The following is a 23,293-nucleotide window of genomic DNA, read 5'->3' as shown; positions in this document are numbered from 1 at the left end:
GGGAAACATGATATTAGGTGCTCGCCAGCACAGTTTTTGTTGTCAACATTCACTGAGTGGATTTGAAACGCCTGTCAATTATCAGCAGTTCAGAAAGGATATATAAGGTTCTTTAGGCCTCTAAGTAAGACCAAATGAAGTTTCACTTTTTTCAGTGTCTTTTTTTTTTTTTTTTTCCTTGTTCAAAAAAAAATAAATCAGTTGTGGATATTCTATATGGCTTAAGAAAACCAGTTAACTAGAGTAATGTACATACAGTATGCTGAATATTTATTTTTAGATGATGCCAACTTATTATCCTAGATACTGGTGTTAAGTAAAAGTTAATTTGGTTCTTCAGAAAATATTGGCTAGTCTTTGCATAATGTGAAACAGTATGGGACCTATTTATCAAAGCCTCCCAGCCAAAGTGGTAATTTAGAGGTGGGGGTATGGAGATTGAATCTTCCCCCCCATGGGCCCCTGCTTCCATATCACCCCATTGTACTTCTAACCCCCCCCCACGTCACACATCTCCCTGCCTGCTCCCCTCTCTCACACCCTGCCCTTACTGATTCCCTCTCTCTTTCACCCCCTACAATAGTTAGCCTGCCTCTGTCTGCCCCTCTCTCAATTCCCTCTTTCACACCCTCCCCTATCTCTAATTCTCTCTTACCTGCGCTGCTGGAGTGGAGCCACCGGGATCCTCGGGTCTTCACTGCAGTTTATCTGACGCCGCTGCGAGCCAATGAGAAGCTGCCATTTGGCGAGTCCGGCGATTGGCTGGCGGCTGCGAGCCTCGTGATTGGCTGGCAGCCGCCCAGTGCATGGTGCTTACAGTGCACCCGGGACCAGGTACTTTGCTCCGGCTACATGTCAGCGCCTCCACTGCCCCAATTGAGATGTGTCCCCTGCGGGACACATCTCTACACATTGCTGCCGCTGTTCCAGCGCTGGGATCCCATACTGGATCCCAGCGCTGGTGCATTCTCTTCTACATCTAAAATGAAGTGGGGCCAGGAAGTGGCGGTATGTCATACCGCCGTATACAGCCCCACTTCGCCCACTGCTCCCAGCACTTAAAACTGAGAACTGATATTTTTTTTAAGTATAGAGCAATACTTCTATTTAACAATACTGTAATGCAGGAGATATAACCAGCGTGCAGTATAAAATTGTCTGACATACTCAAATAACCATAACAAAAATGTTGTTTTGATAGATGTGTACATACACAAAGAAACATATACTAACCAAGCATGATAAAAGTATACAGTGAAAATAGGGATACACATATGCATACAATGTACAGTATATCTACAGTATACTGCAAAAGTAGATGTTTTCAGCAGATCAAACTTTAATCCCCTTTGCTGTTGAGGGGTTTCTGTCTTGCGCTTAGCCCATTTTTTTCTACGTTTGTACATCAATATCACAATTTTTTCAATAACTGATTTTTTTTTAGCTGTGACCACACAAATAATACCTTATGTTTTTCAATTTTGCATTGTCTTTTTATTGCCTTCCATCTTCAGAAAATGCCATAAGTGTTATTTCTGCATCTAGCACATCATATAAAATGTAACAAAATTATTTTGTAGTTCTTGTGTTGGCATTTATCCACATTTGCAAAAGGTCATTAAAAAAATCACCAATTAAAAACAAGATTTTTTTTGTAGCTATTTTTGAAGTCTCAAATTAAATGCTAAACACATCTAAGAATAATATCCCATCAAGGCCTAATATTTTTAACTGTACTGTTTCAGTCATTGTCTGATGATCACCAGATAGTGAAGATGCACTAAGCATTGAAAAGTGATAAACTACCAACCAGTCATCTCCCAACTGCCATTTTTCAAACACAGCCTGTAAAGTGACAGGTAGGAGCTGATTGGTTGGTACGTTATCTCTCTCCACTTTATCACTTTTCAAGGCTTAGTACATCTCCCCCTATAAATGAAACAGGGGCACATTATTTAAAAGATGGGATTCCCTTGTTTCAAATAAGGGTGCCCCCACATGTGTTCAGGCCAGTATGGGGGAGAAAGGGCTGAAAGTTTCCTACTCCCAGGGTGATATTGAATGGTGATCACAGGTGAATACCAAACAATGGCTACTAAGGGACCACATCACTTAAAATTTGGGAAACCTTGTTTGAAACGAGGAGTCACACATTTTTCCAGGTGCCATGCGCATTTTATAGCATATGCTTTATCTCTTCAATTTGGTTAATATTATACATGCCATAAAATGTAACATAGAAGAGGCAGAACATGACGTCATGGAGCCCTATAGCAAAATTTGGTAAAGAACACAAAGAAATAATTCATGTCTCACACGCTCAAAAGAGTAGAGTATGTCCCTCTTCATTCATTCACCAGTATGCATGCCTTTAGCCATGTCCTGGAGCTGCCAGGGCATTCCCCCTCTTTATCTCTCGTACTTGGTAAATTAATTCCATCCAGCAGGAATAACTAACAACCAGGTATTGTTACTGGCCAATAAAGCACATAATTATATATATATATATATATATATATATATATATATATATTTGCATATCACTGACTTGTGTCTTCTTACAACTGAAGAGACAAAACTATGATGGGAAGAGATATGCAAATGTAGACTACTGTAAGTCCATGGTCATGTAATTGAGACACAATTGGACTTTAAATCATCTACACATCTTTTAGGAGCCATATTTTTTTGCAGGTGCTGTACGGCTGTCGCAGTGATGCGCAATGATGATGACTAGCAGCCGCACTATCTAGCTGCCTCTGATTGGATTATTGCATCTTGACCTCAAGCATATGATACTTAAATCATTAGTGTTGTAGTTATATGATATAAAATCATGGCCATCTATGCGCATTATTTGATTCACATTTCCATTTGGACTACTGTAGCAATGAAGATTCTTAGTACATTTTACAAGTACAAAACTTAATTAACTTTAATATAGATTCAGTTGTAGTTATATTATTGTTTGTATTTAATTACATTTTATAGTGAAAATGCAACTTTTGAATACCAATAATTCACGACAATGCTTTTTGTTTTGTATGACACTTTGTTACATTATATTGTGTCCAAATAGGGTAATGCAACTTTAGCATTTACTGTGACTGTAGAACTGACTCTCTACACTACCTCACTATGCCAGCTCTACATTATAATATGTTCTAAGTACATACTTGTATGCCTGTGTCATGCTCAAATGCTACTGTTTCTGAACCGGACACATCTTGAAATAAATATAACACCACAAAAAGTTGTGATGATCAATTCCACATTTGGATGTCTCACCTGTAACCAAAAACACAAGGTGATATGTAAAACAAAATATAACATAACACATCAACATTTCAAATGCATTACAGTTTGCAATTTTTTATAAAGGCATGTGACGTCAGACCTATGGTCAGCATGTCATCAATATTCTCCTCACTTGTCACATAATTTACACTTAGGTACTATCTACCAGCTCTCTTATAAAATGGTGTCTTATGGCAATGTGCTTAGACCGACCATGATGTTCGGTGCTGGAAGACAAGTCGATTGCACACTTGTTGTCACATGCATTTGAATGAAAGAAGACCTAATTCAAACAGTGGGCTTTATTTACGAAGTAGTGGCTTCTGTAAGCTGCTGCTGTCCGGCGGGATGCAGATGAAAATTTTAAATGGCACCCGCAGTGAGTGTAAATTTTCACGTGCAACCGACCAGGAAGCAGCGGCTTTTGGTTCGTAAATAAAGACCAAAGTCTCTGTCAGCCATAATGCCTCCTTGGCTGTTTCTGTGAGAGAAATATACTCCACCTCAGCAGGGGCTGGCTGGCAACTTTCAGCCTGAGGGGCGAACACAAGCATGTGCTTTCCAGCTTTTCTACCAAATAACTGCTATGGAAAAATTTGCATAATAAATATCTTGCAGGAGTGGTTTATCTAATATGGGTGTGGTTTAAATTGTCTTAGAAATATATAAAAACATATGTCAAAGGGCTACAAACAAATACATACAAGCCCCCTATGACAAAGCAGAGACTTTTTAAGTGTCCTCTATTCAATACAGAGACCATAACAGTGACTTATATATAATAATTAGACTTACATTTATACCCAAAATCTGACTGCCCAACCTGGCTCATTAAAAGTCAGATGCCATATATGACCTCCATTTTTTTTTTAAATCAGACCCCATATTTCACCAACTCCAACCCACTTTATTAAAAGTCAAATCCACCCCCACCCCCACCCCCCTCCCACACACAAATCTCTCATGTTAATATTCCAGATCTAAAGCCCTCTCATTAACCACTTAACTGGCGTGGTCACATGTAATGTGACCAGAGCCAGAAGTGCTTCCTAAAGCAAGGTCACATCACATGCGACAACACCAGCTGCTCTCTCCCCCGGCAACTGCAGAGGAGATCCATTTTGCAAAAGTGTAGACTGGATCTTCTCCTTTTGTTTGGTCCCCCTGCAGTGATGCAGTAGCCCACTTGCAGTGGTCCAGCTCCCCTGCAGTGATGCGCCGGTCTGTGACCACCGGCATCGCTTCCGGAATCACGCCCCAGGGTGCTGTTCGCACTCTGGGGCGCAATTCCAGAGACACTCTGCATCAAGTAGGTGAGGAGGCGGGTCTAGGCATGGAGGAGGAGGAAGAAGGGGGGCATCTATTGGCACTAGGGGGAAGGGGGTTATGATGAATGTTAATATTTTTTTTTGTCTGGGGGGAGATATAAATATATATAAAAAACTATGACTTTATATAGTGACACATGGGAGGGGCCCTGGGGAAAAGGTTGGGGGTTCTGCCAGCGGACCTATTACCACTAAGGGGAGGGGGTTTATATTGCTGGTGATTTTTTGACACTGGTGGGGCTATTTTTCATGGTGGGTGGGAAGAGAAATTTCCATGGGGCCTATAGACACATGAATAGGGAGGGGGAGGGGAGGGTGTGTGCAAAACACCCCCTAGGTAATTTGTTTTAAATACTTTTCAAACATAATTAAATAAAAAGAAAAATACAATTTCTGTGCAGTTTTGATGAAAAAGAATTTGTCAGTTAAATGGTTAATTAACACATACCCAAATACTGCCTTCTCTTCCACATTAAAAATCATATTCCAAATTTGACACCCCCTCCTTATTAAAATGATACCCTAAATCTGTATCTCTATTACTACCAAATTTAGATCTCATATGTCTGTGTGCCATAAAATGTAGACATTTTACAGTTAGTGTGTAAAATCCCATTAGCGTTTGTGCTAATGAGGTATCACGTTTGATGAATAGGTTCCATAATGTGTAAACAAATGTATTATTCAGTTGCTTAACAAAAACTATTAAAAGCAGAAGTTTGTCCTTACCTGCCACACTCAGGTTCAGTTATGTGGTGTTGTGCATACAGTAGTTGTGTCTCCGACTATCCATTTAGCTTCTGATAGGCTACAATGATGGCTCCATTGACTTCACCAAAAAAGGAGAAAGATAAGTATTGAAGAGGGGAGAAGTGGAAGAAGAAGGGTTGGACAAAGGGAAAAGTGTGAGGGGCAAAAAGGTAAAAATGTGTTATTATGCAGATACTGGTGGGGAGGACAGATATAATAAGAGAAGTATATGGAGACTGACAAAAGAGGGGGCAGACAGACAATACAGAGATACATAATCTCAGGGAGGCAAAAGGAAGGGAAGAGAGGCTGACACAAATAGTGGATGGGCTGGAAGGCTGATGCAAAAGAAGGGAAAGAGGCTGGGGATCGGCAGAAAGGCAGAAGCTGACAGAGGATAGGCATTTCTGCTGGCACAGACAGAGGATGGGCATTAAGTCTGGTGCAGACAGAGGATGGACAGAACTGCTGGCACGGACAGTGGAGCAGACAGGCTGGCACAGACAGATGATGGGCAGCTAGGCTGGAGCAGATAGGATAGGTAGAGAGGGTGGTGCAGACGAAGGGAAGAGAGGCTGGTGCAGACAGAATGGGCAGAAAGGCTGTGTCACGACCAGAGTTGTTGTACCTGGCGGGTCGCGGTCTCTGCCTGTGTGGGTGCTTTGGCGCGGTCCTACCGGTGGGGGTGCTGGTGTCTGGAAGTTGGCGCAAGGTGCACTTGGATGTCCGAAGGGAACAGGCCATGTGGTGATAGGTGAGACTGGCAGTGCTGCTGCGCTGGGGATTGCTGGGCGCTGCCATCTTGGTTTTGGGCATTTGACCTGCATGGGCCAATCAGGTTGGAGCATCTTGGAACATCTCAGCAGCCTATCATGCACTTTCCCATGGTACTTAAGGGTGTTCAGCATGCCCTGTAGTTGCCAGTGCAACGTCTACACAGCACAAGCTGTGTGATAGTTCTCTGTGCTCCTTAGCTTGGTGTGATTATTGCAGTCCAAGCAGTGCTTCGTTTCCTTCTCTGTCTCCATCACAGGCTGTTCCTGGATACCCGCATCTACCCTGCTATACCCCGTTACTCTCCCCACGGTTTGTGAACCCTCCAGCTCTCCGGACTCAATCCACTCCAGTACTTCAGACCTCAGGGCCTGATTCAGAGCCGGACGCAATCAGCCGTTCGCCCGCAGAAGGTACGACCGTCCAAATGTCAAACCAAGCGCTCGCACGTGTGGTCGCTCGTAGCGAGTCTTCCGCCCCATATTTCCACAACCCCTCCTCTAGCTAATGAGCGTCCGAAATAGCGAGAGCACTACTCGTTTTTGGATGAAGTGTTCGCTCGCACAAGTACGACCGGAAGTAGGCCTGTCATTTGTCGATTGCCTTGTTTCTCCTGCGTCAAACATCCGTGAATCGATTGGTGCCAATCATTACCTTAATTTACTTAATTGTTGGTCGAAAGTTTTCAATCTTGTTTCTTTTTTGAATGTCAATAAACTTTATTGTTTGTTTTGTGTTCATTTTGGTCCGTAGAATCCGTCCGCTTTTAACGGCAAACTTGTTTTTTTTCAATCCAAAGGCTGTTTGATTTTTTAATAGCTTTTATTTTGGTTTATAATTTAAAAATTGTTTTATTTTCGGCTTGTTGCTAACGCATCCAAATGCAGCAAGCCAATCATAAGTCACAATATATTTTTAGGGGTTGTTCACATGACTCACACATTAACCAATAGAATTCTTCATGTTATTTATGAAAGTACATTAGCCAATCAAAATTTAGGGGTCCCTGTAATAAAACTGATTTGTGTAAAAAAAAACCCATTGCCATCATGAGAGCCAGTGCTTTTACACGGCGTGAGCTGCTGGTGCTCACTGAAGTGCTGGATCACCGAAATACTGACATGTTGCCCCCCGTCACCAACCAACGCAAGCGCCGGCGTACATGGAGGTGCGGCGCAGGCTGCGGGCCTTGGGATTTCGGAGGACCATCGGCCAATTAGAGCGCCGGTGGTCGGATTTACGCCGCCGGTCCCCACACCTGCTTGCGCATCTTCGGATGAGTATCCGTCGGCGTAAGTGGATATTTGAATGTTTATATATCTATGACAATCTGTTGTTGCTTTTTGTCTTTGCTAATGTAAATTTGCATTAATGTGTGTGCATGTGTGCAGTATACGTTTTTTTCGGGCTAAATGAGACCTTGTTAATGTTGTTTTTTTTTAATTAATCTTTTCTTTTGGGTTAATGTTTTACATTTTAAATGTTTTTTGGTATACATATTTGCTAATATTACAAACTATACATCATTTAGGTCAGGAGCGGATCCATGGACGGAGACGGAGGCCTGCCCGACCCCTCTCCCCAACTCCCACAATCTCCTCCCCTGCCCACTCCTCCCAAATTTCTCTACCCTCCCCTGACCTGGACATCCCTATTTCCCCTCCCTCTCCTGCTCCCCAAATCCAAATAACCCCTCCCTCCCCTGTCCTACCCATCCACATTCCCACACCCTCCCCTGATGCACCCACTCCTGATTCCAACCCCTCCCCTTTATCCCCCCCAGACATTTCCTCACCTTCTTCGGCCATCCACTGGCCCACTTCTTCGGAGGAAGAGGATCTGGGCCAACCTGGCCCTGAACCTGCAGGTATTTTGTATTTCATGTTTGCAATTATTGTGTTAAAATGTGCCCTATATGCATACACTGTGGTATCCATGCTTATAATCCAAGGGCAGTCCATTGTTTTTTTTATTTTTTATTTTGTGTTAAGATTTTTTTTTTCTTTTGGGTGCTAATTTTTGAAAAATTTTGGCCAAAATTTAATCTTTAATTTTTTTATTTTAAATCATTTTTTTTATTTTTTTTAAAGTTTTTTTTGGAGTTTGTTTTGCTAAATTTTGGACAAATTTATTCATGTTTCATAACAAAATAAACTTTACAATAACCACATATGCCAGAGCAAAATACAAGTTTCATTGTGCTTTTGTAAATTTCTACACTAAAATCAATATACAAATTGTGTAGGGATTATTTAAGATCCCAAAGTGATTGTTCAAACCACTATTCTCATGTTCATGTTTTGTTAAGTTTTTTTGGTGCCAATTGGTAATTTAGGCAAATTCATGTTACCACTATATTTTAGCACAAAAATTAGCATGGTATGTAAACTTTTTTTAAGTGTAAATCATACTGTTTTTATTTTATGTTTTATTTTAAAAATTCACATTTAATTAAAATGCATATTTGTCTTTCAACAGACCCAAGGAGGCGGGATCAGGCAATTTTGGGCCATATAATGGCGATGAAAGGCCATTTGGTGCAGCTGCTGGTCTCAATGGACCATTTAATTGTTTTTTTGCGAAATTAATTTAAATTATGTTATTTTATGTTATGTTATTTTATTTTGTTAATAAAAGCTGTTTATTTAAACAAATCTCATTTATTGACTCAAACATTAGCTCACAAGGTCAATCAATGTGTTTTTTTTTATTTTAAACATTTGGGTTTATGGAATTTGCATATGAAAATGCAAACAATGTGGCAGACTAAATTTTTGGAGTAAGTATTCTTTAAAAATGTAACTTTAAAAAACAAAGAGTGGTTTCCAAGACTTTAAAGACATATTTTGACATTCAACTAATTGGGACAATTGCCATTAACTCCATAATGTTTTGCTAAAATTCCCTTATGTAATTATTTAATTTATTCAAAATTATCCATGCAACTCCCAAAATAGGAAAATAAAGACGAAAAAAGGTAGGGCAAACTATGCAAACATGTTGTTAATTGTTATTTTGTTTTAATAATTTATAAAAAATAAAACTTAAAAAAAAAAAACACTTGGAAATTAAGTTAAAAGGTACTGTCCATTTGCTGGTTTTTCATGGAAAAAAAACCTGAATAAATATTAAATTTGTTTATTACACAATATCTCACAATAAAAAACAAATACACAAAAATATTTGAACAAAAAATTCAAGAACTGGTTGAAGATGGTGCATGCCAACATGTTGTCCAAAATCAGGTAAGAAACACAATTGTCCAGGTGTAAAGGTCATTTGTGAGTCATTAATGTCACAGGCGATCAATTTCAAAGAAGGCTGTTGTTTGGATTTTGCAAAAAAAAAAAGAAAAAAAAAGGTTAAAATTCGAAACATAGGATAGTAAACACACATAATTTTCATTCTTCACAATGTCAACAAATGTAAAACAAAGGAAATTCAAATACCTGAAAAAGCGGGCAACTACCTCATCACGTATGGCCCCCCCGACACTCTCCTCCGACCAACCTCGGGGGGGCCATCCTCAGGCAAGGCATCCTCTGGCTGCATTGGGACACCACTCCTTATGGCAATTTTGTGAAATATCCCACAAAGGACCACAATTTTGGAAACCATAGCCGGCAAATACATGAGGTCGCCACCAGAGCAGTGGAGGCATCGAAATCGGCCTTTTAAAAGGCCAATACAATGCTCCACCACCTGCCTGGTGGCAGAATTATATTGACTTTGTGGCCCTGGTGTAGGAACCAAATAAGGAGTGAGCAGCCAGGGCGTGCAAGGGTAACCACTGTCTCCTGTGAAAATAAAAAAAATTCAGTACCATTTCTAAGTCAACAGTGTTTGCTTTAAAAATTAGGGGTACCACTTACCCAGAAGCCACGCCTCACCAGCTTGTAGGTTGCTTAATTTGTGCCAAAGCCCTGATTGCCGGATGACAAATGAATCATGTGCACTTCCTGGAAATTTGGCATTCAGTGACAGGATCTGGAGGGAGGCATCACATACCACCATTATATTAATTGAATGGAAATGTTTGCGGTTCCTAAATATTGCCTCCAGGGCTGCTGGAGGCTGAAGTGGTATGTGAGTGCCGTCCACAACCCCTATGATGTGTGGGAAGCCTGCAATTTTGAAAAATTTCTGCTTCACCACATTAAGGGAACCCATATCCAATGGCATATTAATAAAATGATGGAGGTGCTTAAAGAGTGCATCCATTACCGCCCTCAGGATCCTTGAAAAGGAGGATTGGGGGAATGCCAGCAACGATCCCAACTGTGGTCTGGAAGGATCCTGAGGCACAAAAATGTAACACCGACATTAACTGCGTAAGTGGTGGTATTGCTGTTGGATTGTTAATTTGCCGTTCAAGATCACTCTCTATTAATGAAAGAGTCTCTAGGATGATTTGGGGTGGTAGGCGATAACGCCGTAAAACCGTATCATCAGGCATTCCAAAAAGGGTGACACGTGTTCTAAATATCTGGGGCCTTGCACGCCTACGATGCCTATGCCTAGGAGGATGTTCAGGTTGGTCGGGGTCGTGGACCATCGCCACTATAATTCGCCCAACATCAATCTGAAATGTTAGACAATGTAATTATTTTTACAACATTTAAAAATGAGAAAATATACTTATCTTTTTTACACATTAAGAAGAATCTTACAGGGTTAGGCAGTGACATCTTGAAGTAAACCTATGAATTAGATTTACCATAAAAAGAATGTTAAAATTAACACAAACTAAAGACAGGCTAAGGCAAAAATATAAAAAAATGCATGCACTACACAGATGATGTTGTTATTGTATGTATTTATTTGAAAATTCCGATGTACGCTAATGCCACAGACAGGAGATGTGCAAAATGTACGCAATAGATGATACAAAATACCTCTAAATGGTACGCTAACGCCACAGACAGGAGATGTGCAAAATATATGCAATAGAGGATACAAAATACCGCTAAATGGTACGCTAACGCCACAGACAGGAGATGTGCAAAATATACGCAATAGAGGATACAAAATACCGCTAAATGGTACGCTAATGCCACAGACAGGAGATGTGCAAAATATACGCAATACCTTTCGCATTTTTGATTGCCTAATAATCATTTGCCCCCCCCAAAAAAATAAATGCACAGTGCGACCCCTTAAAAAACATGATAAATTGACAAAAATAAACAGGGTCTAATGTATGTCAAGAAACACTTACCGCACAAAGACGATCCCCAAAATATAAACGCAGTCCACAAGACGAAAGAAGAGAAAAAAAAATAAAATAAAATAAGAAAAAAAAAAGTATTAACATTAAAAAATTTACAAAAAAAACAAGTTTTAATCGACCCAAAAAGCGACCCACCAAACTTACCTCAACACACAAAAAAAAGGCTTAGTAAAAAAACACAAAAATGCAAAAAAAAAAAAAAAAAGACAACTCGCACCAAATCCAAACAACTACTTCACAAACCACTACTCCGCACCTATCACAACCTCCAACCACTTCAATCAACCCACCCCAAAACAAGGCCACAAAAAAGCCTTAAATAGACCTAACTTTCCCGTTCAAATCAATGACGCACAATAGATGTGCCCGTATAATGCACACGCATCTATAAAAACGTCACGAGAGGCCACAATGGGTCTGCTGAATTCAAGGGTTAAATCATGTCCACTGAACAGCAGCAAAGCCAAAATCCAGGACCGCACAGTAAGTAGCTCCAAATTTAAAGTTATATATATTTTTTTTTTTTGTGAGGTGTTGAGACTGACATTGAGGAGGCTGCGGGGCCTATTACCCAGGCCAGGGCCAAATGAAAAAGGCAGCTGCAATTCACAAGAAAGGAGATGGAGGCTTTGGTGCAAAAGTGTGTGGATAACCTGGCACAGGCACCCCGAAATATGGGTGCAACCCAGAGATGGAAACTGTGGGAGGAAATAGCCAGTGCTGTCAATGGGGTTGGTGATTTTGTCCGTTCAGCCAAAGAGGTCAAACGCCGGTACGTAAATGCTGTAACCTATCTCCAAAAATCTAAAAACTTAGTTAAAAAACTAAACATACATTTTTAAACAACAGATGGAGTGACTTCAAATATCGGCTAAAACAAAAAGTGGCTGATAGGGCTAGGCATGCAGGGGGGACAGGTGGTGGGCCAACCCCTGTGTCATTGGAGATAACAGATTTGGAGGAGCTGGCACAGGGGTGTGTGCAGGAAGAGGAGGTGTTTGGCGTGTCCAACATGGACACAGACATGCCAGACTTTGTGGCTCCACATATTGCTGCAGGTAATTTAGTTATAAATGATAGAACAACTTGTTTAAATACAAAGACAAATGTACTAATATTTTTATGATCTCTCTTTTTCACACAGGCACAGAAGAGGACGAGTCTGTTCCAGAACTGAGGTTTGACCGCAGTAGATCTGCTGGCTCCGCAGGGGAGGAAGCAGTATTTCCGGCTGGGGACCCTGTGGCGGACAGTCCAGGGCCTTCCCCCTCGCAGGCAGTGGCCCTTCTCACAGATCTCAATGATAAAATGGATAAAAACACAGAGATTCTAATGAAGATGGACGCCAATCTGCTATGGGTGGCGGACGCCCTGGAGGCAAACGCTGCGGCCAGTGTCAGAATAGCTAATGCCCTGGAGCAGCTCGTCCGCCTGCGCCTGTTTAAGCCGGCCTCCCTTCCTGCTGGAACATCAGGGCCCTCCACCTCTGGAGCAACATCGGCCATCCCTCCAAATGTGCCTAGCCCTATGCCTAGCCCAGAGGAAACACCAGCTACCTCTGCCCAGGCACGCCGTACAACCAGACAGACAAAGTCATGCTCCCTCCAACATCAAGCCAAGCGGGGGAGAAGGCGTTGACAGCACTGGCTAATTTCCCCAAATTCTGTCTCTGTGTTTGCCCCATATTTTTGCTACACCTAACCTCCCTCTCCTATCTTGTGAATTTTTTTTTTTTTACATTCATTTATTTTTGGGAAGTAAAAAAAAAAAATATTTGGCTGAAAAAAAAGCCACATTTCTAACAAATTGTGAACATTTAATTTTTTAAAAATAAAAATCCCTTAAAAAAAAAATGTGCGTCAAAATCATTAGCAAATGGCTAAAAGGGACTGGAACAAACATATTTAAATACATAACAAAGGTCATATACTTAAAAAAAAATTTAAATCCAAAAAACATAAGGTAACAGGTAGGTAAACAATAACACAAGCAAAGCAATTAGTAGCTGATTGTCTTTCTGTATTGTAACCAAAATGTAACAAAAAAATTTACAGACAAAAAAAATGTGTTGGGCTTTTTAAAAACACAATAAATCTGACAACAACATGCGAACAGAATATAGCCAAAAAATCAAGTGGGGAGTCTGGCCATCTTGTAGCCGCCTGCTCCCATTGTCCGGGAAACCTCTGCTCCTAACCACCCCTGAGGACACTCGGTTAGGAGTAGTGAGTCCGTCCCCATAACCCTGGACTTGGAAAAGGTCCTGTGTTTGTTTTCTCCCTCCTAGATTCTGGGGCAGGAGAAAAGTTTATTACCCTCGGATTTGTCAAAAAACTCCAAGTATCCTGTATTACCCTCGATCATACTATCACCCTATCTGCAGTCGATGGCAGCCCTATTGTCAATGGCATAGTCTCCAAACGGACTCATCCTATATTGGTTCGTATAGGAGCCCTTCATTCAGGGCTCATCAGTTTTCTGATAGTACCCAAGACATCTGACAATGTTATTCTAAGATACCCCTGGCTATGCAAACACAATCCCAAAATTGATTGGAATTCCATGCAAGTCCTCTCCTGGGGCAATGCTTGTCGAAAGTCTTGTCTTCAACACATCAAGCCTGTAAGAGAAATTCAGACATCAGAAAATCTACAACTTCCCATTTCATACAGGTCTTTCTCTGATGTTTTTTCTAAAAGCAAGGCTAATATCCTACCTCCACACCGAGACTGGGACTGTCCAATCGATCTGATGCTGAATAAGACTCCTCCTCAAGGTCGTAAATACCCATTGTCTTTGCCCGAAACCAAGGCATGTCAGAATATATCCAGAAGAACCTGAAAAAGGGCTTCATCCGACCATCCACTTCTCCTGCCGGAGCCAGGTTATTTTTTGTGTCCAAGAAGGATGGGGGTCTCTGACCCTGTATTGATTATCGCGGTCTAAACGATATCACTATGAAAAACCTATACCCTTTGCCTCTCATCACAGAGCTGGTTGATCATGTCAAAGGAGCCACAGTCTTCTCTAAACTGAACTTACAAGGGGCTTATAATCTCATGAGAGTTCACTCTGGCGTCGAATGGAAGACCGCCTTCAATACTCGAGAATATTTGGTGATGCCATTTGGTCTCTGTAATGCCCCCTGCAGTCTTTCAGAATTTCATAAATGAGATATTCAGAGATTTACTTTATGTTTATGTAGTTGTGTTTCTGGATGATATCTTAATTTTTTTTCTACATCAAAGAACATTGACATCATGTTAAAGAAGTCCTGACTCAGCTGAGAAAAAATAATCTGTACTGCAAACTCAAAAAGTGTGTCTTTGAAGTCCCATCCATTCCATTCTGAGTGTATATTATCTCTAGCTCTGGATTGGAGATGGATTCCAAAAAGGTTCAGGTGATTCTGGACTGGTCTCGTCCCACTTCTCTAAAGGCAGTACAAAGACCTCTTGGGTTTTCCAATTATTATAGGAAGCTCATTGAAGGATTTTCATCTCTTGTGGCTCCCATCACCGCATTAACCCATAAAGGAGCCATTCCCTCCCAGTGGCCTCCCAAGGCAGAGAGAGCATTTCAGATGTTGAAGCAGGCCTTTATATCAGCTCCAGTCCTAAGACAACCAGACACCAACAGGCCTTTCTTCTTGGAGATGGATGCTTCTTCTGAGGAAGTGGGAGCTGTTCTCTCACAGAAAGGACAATAAGATCCATTCATGTGGGTTCTTATCTAAAAAAAATTCTCCAACAGAGAGGAACTACGCCATAGGAGAACAGGAATTGCTGGCGGTCAAGTTAGTCTTGGAAGAGTGGTGTTATCTTCTTGAAAGAGCCAAGTTTTTTTTACAGTATACACTGACCATTGTAACTTGCTGTTTCTAAAAAATATTCAATGCATAAATTCTATGTTGGCCCGCTGGGCCATATTCTTTTCACGTTTTAATTTTACTCTGACCTATCATCCTGGATCTCTCAATCAGAAAGCTGATGCTCTGTCATGCTCCTTCTCTTCAGTTAACAACATGGAAGTCCTCAGAGAGACCCCGGTTCTCGACTCTAGGGTCTTTGCTACCATTCAAGTGCACCTCTTGGGAAAACCTTTGTGGCTCTGGAGTTATGGAAGCAACTTCTGTCTTGGGCTCATTCATCCCACTTTGCCAGCCACACAGGTATTCGTAAGACATTAGAGTTTTTGCAATGCTCCTATTGGTGGCCCACCATGAAATCAGAGGTGGCTGAGTTCATTGTCTCTTGCACCCAGTGTGCTTAACACAAAACATCTAGACAAGCTCCTGCCGGAGATCTGGTGCCTCTTCCTATTCCAACTCATCCTTGGACCCATCTGTCCATGGATTTCATGACAGACTTGCCAGGTTTCCAATGGCTACACCACCATCTGGCTGGTGGTCAACCGCTTCTCCAAGATGGTTCATTATGTCCCACTCAAAAAACTACCCATCGCTTCCAAACTGGCTCAGTTGTTTGTACATCATATATATTGCCTGCACAGACTCCCAAATGAAATTGTATTGGACCGTGGAGTAGTTTATGGCCAAATTTTGGAGAGCTCTCTGTTCCACTCTGCAAGTTAAATGAAATTTCTCTACAGCTTATCACCCTCAAAGTAACGAATGTACAGAGAGGGTGAACCAGGACCTGGAAACCTTTTTAAGAATCTACATGTCATCCTCCCAAGATAATTGGTCTGACTCTCTCCCTTGGGCTTAATTCGCACACAATTCTTCTTACCATTCCTCATCCAGTCAATCACCATTCTATGTGGTTTATGGTCTCCATCCTAGAGTTCTTGAGTTCAAAGACCTGCCAACCTATGATGTTCCTGCATTTGATTCTACTGTATGAAAATTTGCCCAGATTTGGACACAAGTTCATGCAACTCTCCTCAAGACCTCTCAGCATTATAAAAAAGGGGCAGATAGGAAACATAGAACTGTTCCCAAGATGCAAGCAGGGGATCAGGTCTGGCTTTGCACCCGCAACTTATGCCTCAGGGTTCCGTCCATGAAATTCATGCCCAGGTTCATCAGTCCTTTCTTTGTCATTGAGGTCATTAACCCTGTGGCTTACAGACTAAAACTCCCTTCTTACCTCAAGATTCCTAATTCGTTTCACATTTCCCTACTAAAACCTCTTGTTCTCAATAAGTTCCTCAAAGCCCTACCGTCACCTCTTAAAGTTCTCACAGAGAAAGGGGTAAAATTCGAAGTAAAACAAGTCCTGGATTCCTGCTTTACATATGGACATTTATAGTACTTGATGGACTGGATGGGCTATGGCCCAGAAGAACATTGCTGGATTAAAGCAGATGATGTTCATGCTCCTAGCCTCATTCGTAGGTACCATGCCTCTTACCCAGAGAAGCCTGGGAAGTGTCCGGAGGCCACTCGTAAAGGAGGGGGTACTGTCACAACCAGAGTTGTTGTACCTGGTGGGTTGCAGTCTCTGCCTGTGTGCGGAAGCTTTGGCGCAGTCCTACCAGTGGGGGTGCTGGTGTCTGGAGGAAGGCGTGGGGTGCACATGGATGTCCGAAGGGTACAGGCCATTTGGTGACAGGTGAGACTGGAAGTGCTTCCGTTTTGGGCATGTGACCTGAATGGGCCAATCAGTTTGGAGCATCTTGTATGTACTCTCAGCAGCCTATCAAGCACTTTCATATGGTACTTAATGGTGTTCAGCACACACTCTAGTTGCCAGTGCAACGTATACACAGCGCAAGCTGTGTGAGAGTTTTCTGTGCTCCTTAGCTTGGTGTTATAATTCAGTCCCAGCAGTACTCCATTTCCTGCTCTGTCTCCATCACAGGCTGTTCCCGGATACCCGCATCTACCCTGTGATACCCCGTTACTCTCCCCATGGTTTGTGAAACCTCCAGCTCTCCGAACTCACAATCCACTCCAGTACTTCAGACCTCTGTTGCTCAGTCACACCTCCATTGGACTTTGTTTTTTCTGCCTGACACTTGTTCCCAGCCTCATTAATTGGACTTTGTTTTCCTGCCAGACATTTGTGTTCAGCCACACATCACTTGGACTGTTTATTTCTGCCAATTTATATATCTATAACTGTTTCATAAATTATAATACTCCTATTAAACCTACTGAATTCAATACTGCAAACTCGTTCCAGTTTCTTCTCTTGCATCCACCCTGGGATCAAAAAATAATCCAAACCTGACAGGCTGGCACAGACAGAGGATGGGCAAGTAGGCTGGTACAGACAGAAGGTGGGAAGAGAGGGTGGTGTAGATGTATTGAAGAGAGACTGGTGCAGACAAAGAATGGGCAGACAAACTGGTGCAGACAGAGAATGGGCAGAGAGGCTGGCACAGAGGAAGGGAAGAGAGACTGGCACAAAAAGAGGATGGGCAGAAAGGCTTACACTGCAAGAAGATGGGCAGAGAGGCTGACACTGACAGTGGAAGGCGGGCAGAAAGGCTGGTGCATACAGAGTATGTGCGTTTCTACTGACATAGACAGAATGGGCATTAAGGCTGGCACAGACAGGATCTGAAGAACTGCTAGCACAGAGAATGGGCAGAAACACTGGTACAGACAAAGGATGGGCAGAAAGGCTGGCACAGACAGAGGATAGACAAGTAGGATCACGCAGACAGATGATGGGCAGAGAGGTTGGTGTAGAGGAAGGGAATAGTAGCTGGTACAAACAGGATGGGCAGAAAGGCTGACACTTCAAGAAGATGTATAGAGAGTCTGGCACAAAGAGGAAAAAGGCAGAAAGGCTGGCATAGGTGAGAAAAGGACAGAAAGGCTGATATAGGCAGGAACAGAAAGAGGAGAGTGACCAAAAAAAGATACAGGAAGATACTTACCTTCCTTTAGTCCTTGATTCTCTTGCAGAAGGAAGGAGGAGCAGGAGAGTCCATGGACATCCCGTATGATCTTCTCCTCCACCAGACTGTGATCAGGGAAAACCATCAAACTATGTGGTACTAGGTGACTTCTGACTGCTGTCCCCATCTCCAGATTAAATGCTCTGGAATCATGGCATGGAAACTGAGCGGATTATTGAAAATCCACTCCTTCATCTTCATCAGTGGAGGAGGTGGAGTCACATCATGGAGTGCATGATGGGGCTACAGATCCATGGCACATGCACAAAGTGTGCAGTGCACCTGCTTGCCATAGTTGAAACAAAAATGGCCCAAAATGACGTGCCCCCTCTTCCCCCTTACTTGAATCTGTAACAACTGTAACCGGCAGACAAAGATGCTGCCCAGCCACTCTCACTGCACACTCTTACTAGCACAATCAGAATGGCCGGGCAACTTCTTCTACCTGTCTCTCGACCACCAGGAATGCAATGTCGTGTGTAGCTCCAGCCAATGGTGGCCAGGCTGGCCCAAAGTGCTACAAACTGTACCATTCTGTTGAGGGGGAGAGGGGAGGGCAGATTCCTCCCTGTCCAGCCCACCCCTGCACCCCGGTAGTGGATAAGACAATGGTATGTTGTTTTCTGCTAACCCAGCTGACAGCTGCACCCTCCAAAGAACATAGGTATCCAGTATAGGAACCCCTGTCATCTTCATTTGATACCTTGTAACACCAAACTACTTGTAACTCCAAACTTCCAGTTTTCACAAACTTTAGCTTTAAGGAGTGTGTATCTTTGAAGTATCTGAGGATGTACAGTATTTAACAGCTGTCCAATGTTCTCTTCCAGGGTTGATTACAAATTGGCTTATATACAAAATGTCTTTACATTGTAATATTTCAGTGGCTCCATGCAAATTTCTTTGACTAACTCTCTGTTTAGGAAGGAAATAGGCTGAATCAAAGTCTAGCTGGTATAGTAGCAAATCATACACAGTAGATATAGCAATGACCATACGTAACATACTGTACCTTCCAACAGATGAGAAGATCGCTCCGTAGTCTATGCCAAATTTTTGAGTGTAAACCTTGACAACAAGTCGGGCTTTGTAGTGAGCAAGACTCTCATAGGTGGTTGAGCTTCTTGCAGGAGGCCCACTTGTTTCTGACTGTTTTATGGTCACGAGGCCTGTCTACAATGGTCCATGTGTCACTGTCATTTAAAGCTGTAGCTTTTTATCTATGGCTGATTTCCACTATTCCCAGTCACTGTTTGGCTTTGCTTCTTAGATTGTTTGAGGTTCACAGCAGACAAAGGGCCTGATTCAGCAAGGATCGCTAATGCGATCACGGCTGCAATCGCGCACTCAGTTCTGCTGCGAAAGTATGCTAATATTTGCGATCGCAAAGCACTCACACGGACAACATACAGATGCCCACTTCCCCTCTTGCACATCCGTAATAACTTGCAATCCATCCAAAACATTGGTAACATCGAAGTACAGCGGAGCCTCTCGTACATTTAGGTCAGACCTCACTTATAAATTTCTATCTTTGTACGCAGTGAACACTCAAGCTGCTTATGCCATTGCAGGGGCTAATTTCTGCACACCTCTGTAATGGCGTTCAAACGCACTGGCACACCTGCGTTTCTCTGCCCAACCCCCTGTCACCACCTCCAAATGTTCTCTGCCTGCCAATCAGTCTGCAATTGCTCTCCGTGATCGCAGTGCAATCGCAGTGAAGCATTTGTGCATGTGCACTGCATGGTACGCAATAATCAGCCGTCTGTGTACGCGATTGCAATAGCAATCCTTGCTGAATCAGGCCCAAAGTTTGCAATTCCTCACTGGGGTGGACATGTACTAAGCCTTGGAGAGAAATAAAGTGGATGGATATAAACTTCCAACCAATCAGCTCCTAACTGTCATTTTTCAAACACAGCCTGTAACATGACAGTTAGGAGCTGATTGGTTAGTACTTTATCACCTTCCATTTTATCAGTCTCCATGGCTTAGTACATCTAGCCTTGTATCTTTTAGCCTGTTGTCGCTCCTTTTAAAGCTCCTGCTCTGTAATTGATCACTTGTATAGGAAAGGTGGAGGGGGCTTGGGGCCTGATTCAAGTTTGTTTGCAAGGCTGCGTTCGCACGCAGACGGACGCTGCATGCATTCTGCATATGCATCGCAGAGCACGTGCGTGAACCGACCCCTGCGATTGGGTATCGATCACAGTGACCATGCAGTCCCATTACACAGTGATTGACAGGAAGTGACCATTTGGGGGTGGAGATGGGGGGCGGTCAGGCGAACGCAGTTGTGCCTGTGTGTTTGAACGCTGTTACAGGGGCGTGCATAATTAAGCCCCTACGACGGTATATGTAGCCAGAGATCTAGTTGGCGACAGGAAGATTAGCAGTTTGTGCGGCAGGTCATGGTCAACCACAACTGTGCGTATGGGTTCGATGTTACTCGATGTTACCGATGTTTTCGCTGACTTGCGGATGCATGTCATGGGAAGTGGGTGGCTTTATACAGTGGTGGGCATCTTGATATAGTGCTGCTGTTGCCGTGCAATTGCATTCATTAGCATATTTTTGCAGCGAGCGGTTCCATGCAAACCAACCTGAATCACGCCCTTGGTCTGCACACCCTGATTTTAAACATAATAAGAGGTGCTGCAATGCAGCAAACATAAATCATATCTAGCATCACAAGTTTTTGTTACAGTATCCTGCTTGACTTTATGAGTTTTTAGTTGTTAATGACCCACAATCTGCATCTTTGTTTTTTGGAAATATCCTATCCTGGCATGATATTGGAGATGGATCCAGCTTGCACCTCTGTTCTTTTGGGATATGGACATATGCTTTACACCCAAAAACACAGAGATGATTGACACTTTTTACCAGACCATGCCTCCAATGGTGTTTTACTTTTAGATATACAGAAGGAGTGTCACTCCTTAAATAACTTGAAATATATAGTGTGAATGCGCTGTTAGAAATACATATAATGGATATTTTATTTTTTCCGTTGTGCAATTCTACAGGGAACTTCTTCTAGGATCTCCAGTGGAGTAAAAGAGCAACAAAGAATCCTCATCAACAATAGTTGACGGCACTCATCATACACAGTGGTTAACCAGAGGACACATCTAAGCACAGTGAGATACGTGCATCAAAAGGTTTCTTTGGATCGTTTTATCAGCATACAGTTATCACAGACTTAGCTCTCTATAGGAAATACTCTCACCTAAATACAAGGTGTTGCATTCATCAAAAGGTACAGTATCTTTAGTCAGGAACCCCACATCGGATGATCATGGATCCTCACCCAGGCATAGACATGGAGTCCTTACTTGTTATCCAAAATGTATTTATTTACAGAAGAACAAACAAAGCCATCGGGTTAGCGTACATCTATGAATCATGCCCATTTGATGCTGGTCAGTTTTAATCTTCTGAAGTGAAATAATCAGTCCTATGGACTTACTCCTTACCATCCTCTGGAAGTAAGCTCCTAACTTGCATAAAACATTTGTTTGTCTCTGACTCTGATCAATATTATGTGTGTATAGAAGTTTCTTATCTGCATCAGAGCTGAAACTACCTGTGGTTAACAAAGCATTATGGGCACTCTCCATTCCAGTGTTTAAGAAGCGCAGGGGTTAAGTACTTGTCACCAGCTTTAACATGGCATTTGGACTTAACCTAATGAGATTCACAATCCACCCCAGAGCCCTTTTAGTTTATTGCAATACTCAAGATAAGCGAATATTTTAATGCTGACACAGAAGTGGTGGCAATTCCATTATGCCTGGGGACATTCTGTCCATATATATTGTAGCACAACAGTAATAATCAAGGGATTATGACAGCACCCGCCATCTCTACACAATGATATATAACCAATAAAGTGACCAAGGAAATGCGCCTTGTATTGTGAGGGCTCGGAAACTCAACTGGCTGAATAACTCTAGGCTGTGAAATGGATTCCTGGCCTCACAAGGCTGTTTTATTGTTATTGAAAAGGGGCAGCAGTATAGGATATGCAGAATATTTTCCATGTCAAGATGGATAGAGACATCTCTCATAATGCTGCAATGGAATTACACATTCATTCCAGCTGATTCCAGGACACAAGACCTGAAAATCAAATAAGTAGAGATACGCGAACCAAGAGGTGGCTTTTAATAAGAAGCATTGTGAATATTGTGTAATATAGTGAATTTACATAGCAATACACACTGAAACAGAACAAGGAAAGTGTTTAACCAAGTAAACTCAATTCTTTATAGATGGCATGTTAAAATAACCGACAGACTGGTAATTTGGCGACAACTACAAGTTTTGTAATGGTAAATGACACAATCAGGAATAGCAGCAAACACAAACATTTGAATGGAGAGACAAAAATGTTTATCCAAGCATACAAGCATTGTATTCCTTTCCAAACTCCAATTTGCTAGAGGTTTCACTATTGAAGGTATCCTACAGCTGTATAAAACTTGCCAGTTCATTTGATTTGTTTTCTTTCCCTCATGTAAACCTGTGCAATTTAACAAAACCTCAATGTCAAGGTACCGAAAGCAGAAAGAAAATGTGATTCCAGTACGGTTTTATTGTGGTGAATATTTTTCCTTATTTCTTTACAGAGAAGCATAGAGATGTCATAGACCAATTCAGGAAGCTTTTAGCTTTTAAGACAATGTTACATTATATATAACTTGTGGTTTGACAAGTAGCTTAGACGTGAAAATGTGCCCTTCTTCCCCTATGAGGGTGATCCTTGTTCCCATTCTTGCTATTATTATTCACATATTATACTGAATGGTGACACTAAAACATACTTGCCAACACTCCCGCATCCTGCGGTAGGCTCCCGTTTCACCCACCAGTCTGTTGCTGCCCCGAAAAGCCCTCCCAATCCTCCGGAATCACCATCTGAAATTTGGGCGGCGATTGGAGCAGAGCTTGGTGCGACCATGCAAACTGGACCGGCCACGCACCACAGGTCCTTGGGCAGCGTCGGCCGGTCTGTACTGTACTGTTACTGCGC

This window comes from Taudactylus pleione, unplaced genomic scaffold (assembly GCF_031769625.1).
Source record: "Taudactylus pleione unplaced genomic scaffold, aTauple2 ptg000016l, whole genome shotgun sequence".
NCBI classification, from domain to species: domain Eukaryota; kingdom Metazoa; phylum Chordata; class Amphibia; order Anura; family Myobatrachidae; genus Taudactylus; species Taudactylus pleione.
The sequence above is the reverse complement of the archived record's forward strand: the minus strand, read 5'-3'. Positions refer to the sequence as shown.